We start from the raw sequence: 6,000 nt of genomic DNA on the forward strand, positions 1-6,000 counted from the left end.
GGCCTGGTGGAGCATGCTGCTGCTAGAGATCCGGGCCATGCCAGATCTGTTACCATTCTTCAGGGCCTGCAAAACAAAGCTGTTCTGCCAGGCCTTTGAATGAGGCAGTGGGTGTCCAAATTAAATTGGCCTCCCTTGCTGAAACATCTCATCTTTAGATGGCCCAATTAGAGCCTGACAACATCCTGGTGATTCAAATGGTTCCAGCTTGAAAGTATACTAATTGTAATCAATTTGTCTCCTGCTCTGAAGCCAGATGGTTTAATTGTTTAATTGATTTACTTGGGCTTAATTGAATTATTTATTGATCTTAGTTGTATTTGACTCTTGTAATCCACCCTGAGCCCATTTGTAAGGTAAGGCGGAATAGAAATCCACAAAATAAAATTAAAACATGAATAAATAGACTGCAATCAGAAGAACACTTTCCTGGGAGTCAGCACCACTGAATACAATAGAACTTACTTCTCAGCAGACCAATTTAGGATTGGTCCTACTATGTACAGTAGTAAATTTCTGAACTAGTGTGGCATAGTGGTTGGAGTAGACCTTAGAACAAGGGTATCAAACTCATTTGTTATGAGGGCCAGACCTGACATAAATGAGACCATGTTGGGTAGTGCTGTGTGTGTTCCTATTTAAAATTAGGTAGCAGAGATAGAAACTTTATAAAGGACACAGACAAAAACAAAGGCTTGCACCCATCCTTATACACTTATGAAAGTCAGAGGGAAACATGCCCAGTGTTCTGGGATTATTGGTGGCCTTGGTTGAAAGTTCTGGTGCCTAGAACATTGCAAAGGATGGCTGAGAAGTGCTATGCAAGAAGAATGAGAGCACATAAGGTAAACTTTTCAGGCTACGTGAGGAGTTTGCATTTCATAGCTGCTTAATCATATTGAGAATGAGAACCACAGCCTGAAGAAAGGGAGAGGAAAAATTCTACAGCAGTAGAGTGGGCCTGATCATCCTTTCTTCTAAGTAACTTCATAATATTTCTTCTAAATACTTTTATAATATTTCAAAATAAATCCCAACTTCAAACTGTGGTGCCGCTAGATTAAAATGGCACTAATCCTTTTCTTCTTCACTTGTGCACCAAGAAATGGAACACAAGAACTGTTTTACATGCACTTAAGTGCATGATTTGCAAACTTCTTTAGATACAATCTACATTCACTTATTTAAGACATTTCTATGCTGCCTTTAAACACAAATATGATCACCAACATGGCCATCATCAAAACATTACAGACATTTAACATAAAATATATACACAATAATTCAATGAAACATATAAATGAATTTCCTTATGACCAGAAACAGAATTTGACACTGTGTTAACACATGTGCACCAAAATTGACCAAAAGGCTTCAAAACAGTTAGGAATGACTAAATGTGACTAGGAAGAAGGAAGTTGGTATCTTTGCAATTCATCAGCTCTGTGTAGATGAGTTCTCCCTACAATATGAGATCTTGTCTTGTAAATGAACCAAGAGTAATGCCTAAGACTTGATGTGTTAGTGCACAATGAACCAGCCAAAGAGACAGCCTAAATGAAGAGAACCTTCTGGCAATCTTGTAGAGTTTCCACCCCTTTCCCAACACTTGAAAAACATTGCAACCAATGACCTGACCAAAAAGCACATTATCTATTATCTATTGGGAGTGGAACAAAAAGATCCAGAACAGCTGAGCACATTAATAGCAGAGACGTTTCTACCAAGTAATAACTAGAGAAAACTCAAATTCAGGTATACCCTCCCCAGGGCCATAAGCGGCATTTTTTGTTTTGGGGGACCAGGGGGCCACTCAGTTTGACTCTAAACACTTTCTCTGTTTCTCAAGTAAAGTGACAGCCCCTCCCATTTGTCTAACTCAATAAGCCTTCCAGGGGGATCTGGCTTCAAGTAGGCTTCTCCCCCTCCCCCCAGTGCCGATCTGAAGCCCCTACAGTAGTCATGCTGCACTTGTTCAGAGTGGCGGCAAGTGGCAGTGAGCAAAGGGGGCAGACTGGAGGCTCTCCAATGGAGGGGCCATACACATGGAAGGGGGGTTTGAATGGAGTGGCCTGGCCCCCCTGTAGATCCAGGCCTGACCCTAAGAAGAGGCCCCTCATACTTTCCTCATTGTTTGAAATGAACCTTGGAGATTTAAGATACTGGTAGCATGTTTTTGTCTTCTTAAGGATTAACCATTAGTGCTTGCCATATGCCAGAAATTGATTCAGCAACCAAAAATCTTTTTACCAGTTTTGACTTTGAAAAGGTCTGAATGTCACATTTTCTCAAAACCTGACTATACTATAGAACAATTTTAAATCATTGAAAAGCAACAGCCACTTTCAAGGACAAAATTACTGAAGAAAAATCAATAGTCTAACAGGCAAAATTAAAATAGGAAACATAAGTCAGCAATGTAAATCAGAGATATGTGGTTGGCTGATTCATGTTCTGAACTGGTAAAGTCTACTCTTTTAATAAGCTTTAGCTCATTAAAATGGTTAATGGCAAGTAATCCATACAGATGTCCTTGAACAGAGTATTCAGGATGAAAGAAAAGGGAATATGCTTTGCAAGCGAGGTCAGATATGCAGGATTTGTGTTAGGGTTCTTCCATTAATATGGGGTTCTTCTCTGTATATAATAAAACAGATAATAAGAGATTGTCCTAACATGATATGAACAAAGTTCACAAAACACGAGCTTTATTCTGTTTCTCCTTTTTACTTACTCACATATACAAGGAAACAGTAGACTACATGTAAGATTATGCTTAGTCCTTCATCAAGACAGAGGTATTTGACTGACAGGTATTCTCAAAGTCTCACAATGCATCAGTCTGCTTCATTAATTTTTAATTGACTTCCAGGTGAATAAAAAGGAACCTGCTAATAATGCCTTAAATTGTGTGGATTATGAAATGGCAGGATTCAAACACAATGCACAAATGAAATTCCCTTTTCTCAACAAATACATACATAAAGCCAAATTTTGAAGCCTTCAGACTGAAACAAGAGAAGGAAGAAGACACATATCTACAACCTTCTACATTATATCAATGGGCCTATACTCACATTCTTGTTGATAACAAATAAATAAAAAACTCAAGAAAGACAAATATTTTATCAATCCTATCTACTTATTTACTTATTTACAAAGTTCTGAGTATCCCAAAGTGCCAGTTACAGAGTGTTAGGTCCATTTTAACATACTGATCTGCAGCTTTTATCACATAGAAGTCAAAGAGTGATACTCAGTAGTTTGGGAGCCACTCATGGCTCTTTGACATGCCATCTGTGGTTCTTCTGAGCACCGTTCCCCAATGTGACACCTACCCCAGGTTTCAGGAAAGTAGGCAAGGTCTTTGCCTGGTGGCGGGGCTTGTGGTTGGAAAAAGCCACTGCAAGAGAAACAGGTAAACTGCAAAAATAGGTGGTGGACCTCATCCAGGAATTGCTATTCAGCTGCACATACTATTCAATGGACAAGGAGGTAGAACTCTCAGAAAGGTTCAGGAACTGCGCTCCTGTGAGCTCCCACTGAATTTGAGGCCTGCTCCCTAGTAAGAGGCCTGCACTTCAAGGATGGGAGTAAATGTTCAATAAATGTAAGTAATTTCAGTTGATAATTGCAAATGTGGCTCTTTGCAGGCTGCAGACTGAACACCACTGATCTACAGTACAAGTGCTATTGACAGTAGGCTAAATTAAACTAGTAATCAGATAGCTAAACTAATCTATATTCATGGTGCTACACAAATATTAACAGTGGCCTTCAAAATTTGTTTGTATTGCAGTGATATTGCAGTATTGCAGGGGTGGCCAAGGGTAGCTCTCCAGATGTTTTTTGCCTACAACTCCCATCAGCCCCAGCCATTGGCCATGCTGGCTGGGGCTGATGGGAGTTGTAGGCAAAAAACATCTGGAGAGCAATCCTTGGCCACCCCTGCAGTATTGCATAATAGCTACAATTGTAAATACAACCATACAGTTTATCTTATTCCAAAGGCTGCAGCCAAAGAAGCTGGCACAGAATTAAACATGACAAACTTTAAAAAAATGCAAATACTAGTTCCCCACACCCTAATTTTATCCTAGCCACTAGCTGACTGCCCAATTAAAGCTCCAGGAGAGGGCCTTTTCAGTCACAGCACTCCAAGGAAACTTCCAAGAACCATTTCATGGATTGCTACTGAGTAGGTAACCATGCAGTTAAAGTAGTAGGCTAGGAGTAAATAATTATGGGGTGGTTGCAGAGGTCATGTTCTGCTAATGAGAGCCTTCCTTCAAGACAAAGAGGCTTCTGCTGGCAAAAGGAAACAAACTTTGGTGGATATAGAGTTATGGTAAATGCCTCCTTTTATATCAGTTAAAGGCTCATAAGAACATAAGAGAAGCCATGTTGGATCAGACCAATGGCCTATCCAGTCCAATACCCTGTGTCACACAGTGGCTAAAACCCAGATGCCATCAAGAGGTCCACCAGCAGGGCTAGAACTCCAGAAACCTCTCCCCCTCCAAGCGCCAACTCTGTGATTAGTATTTACATTAATGGTTGTACTTAATTCTGAAGGGAGTTGCATGACAAAGAAAATACCAAGATTAAGTAGAACTACCCATGGTCACACAGCCTTTGCCAGCTTCTCATTCATGAAGACTGTATGGGGGTCACCATGCATAGTGTTAGGTACATCTGATCCCCTCTAACTATTTCCCTGCTATTAAGCAATGCCTCAGAGGACTTCCTGTTGTTTCACTAATAGCTCATGATCCACTTCCTAAATGTCCCTGGATGTCTAATGGGAACCACAGGGTATAATTTTTGACTTCAGGAGAAGCTGTCATCCAAATTCACAAGTAATTTCTCAGTACTTTTATTGAGCCAGCTTGCTGGGTGACCATGGGCTATTCACAGATTCTCAGCCTAACCTACCTCACAGGGTTGTTATGGGGATAAAATAAGAGGTGAGAGGAATGATATAAGCCATTTTGAGTCTCCACTGGGGAGAAAGGTGGGGTACAAATGAAGTCAATAAATACAAATTTTATTTATGCTCAGAAGCAGCAGGTACTGAGGGATGTTGGTTAACTCACAGTTCCCATGCCTGAGGCAGTTTAATAACACAGGTACTTCATCCACAAAGCATAACATTGGCAACAAAACTGTTAGGTAAAGCATGGAACTGCCATCAGAAGAATGGAAAATAAAACCCAGGCAAAAAGTGCTAAGGAAACTAATTAATCAAATTTAAATAAATAAATCCTGGCACGTTTTTTTAAAAAATCTTCCCCAGAAGGAATTGTCACAATACAGAATATTCAGTAAACTGTAAATTATATATATATATAAATATAAAATTAAATTTTCTTTTTTAAAATTAATTTTTTAAAAAACCCTTACTTCCAAGATAATTTAAACACAAATTTTAAAAATAAATAAATTAGTAGGTTTAACTTTCTCCTCAAAACAAAACCGTCAACACATATAGGAGTCACAGTGGGCCTAGAAGCAATGGCGATGGTAGCAGTTGAGGCATCAGGCATCCAAATTTTCATTCTTAGCCTCCCCTGCTGACAGTCCTAGCCTTAGGGCTGCCAGGTGCAGGTTCAATTCAAGAAAAATCTGGGGATTTGGGGAGTGGAGCCAAGAGACTTTGGGGGTGGAGCCAGGAGACATTGGGGATGGAGCCAGGAACAAGGTTGTGACAATCATAATTGAACTCCAAAAGGAGTTCTGGTCGTCACATTTAAAGAGACAGCGCACTTTCCCTCCACTGAAAATAATGAAGGATGGGGCACCTTCTTTTGGGACTCATAGAACTGGACCCCTTGGTCCAATCTTTTTGAAACTTGAGGGGTCTTTTGAGGAGAGGCATTGGATGCTATGCAGAAAATATGGTGCCTCTACCTCAAAACACAGCCCCCACAGAGGCCCTTGGATCAATTCTCCATTATACCATATGGGAATCAGTCTCCATAGGGAATAATGGAGTGCCCA

Source organism: Heteronotia binoei, chromosome 2 (assembly GCF_032191835.1).
Source record: "Heteronotia binoei isolate CCM8104 ecotype False Entrance Well chromosome 2, APGP_CSIRO_Hbin_v1, whole genome shotgun sequence".
Lineage (NCBI taxonomy): Eukaryota > Metazoa > Chordata > Lepidosauria > Squamata > Gekkonidae > Heteronotia > Heteronotia binoei.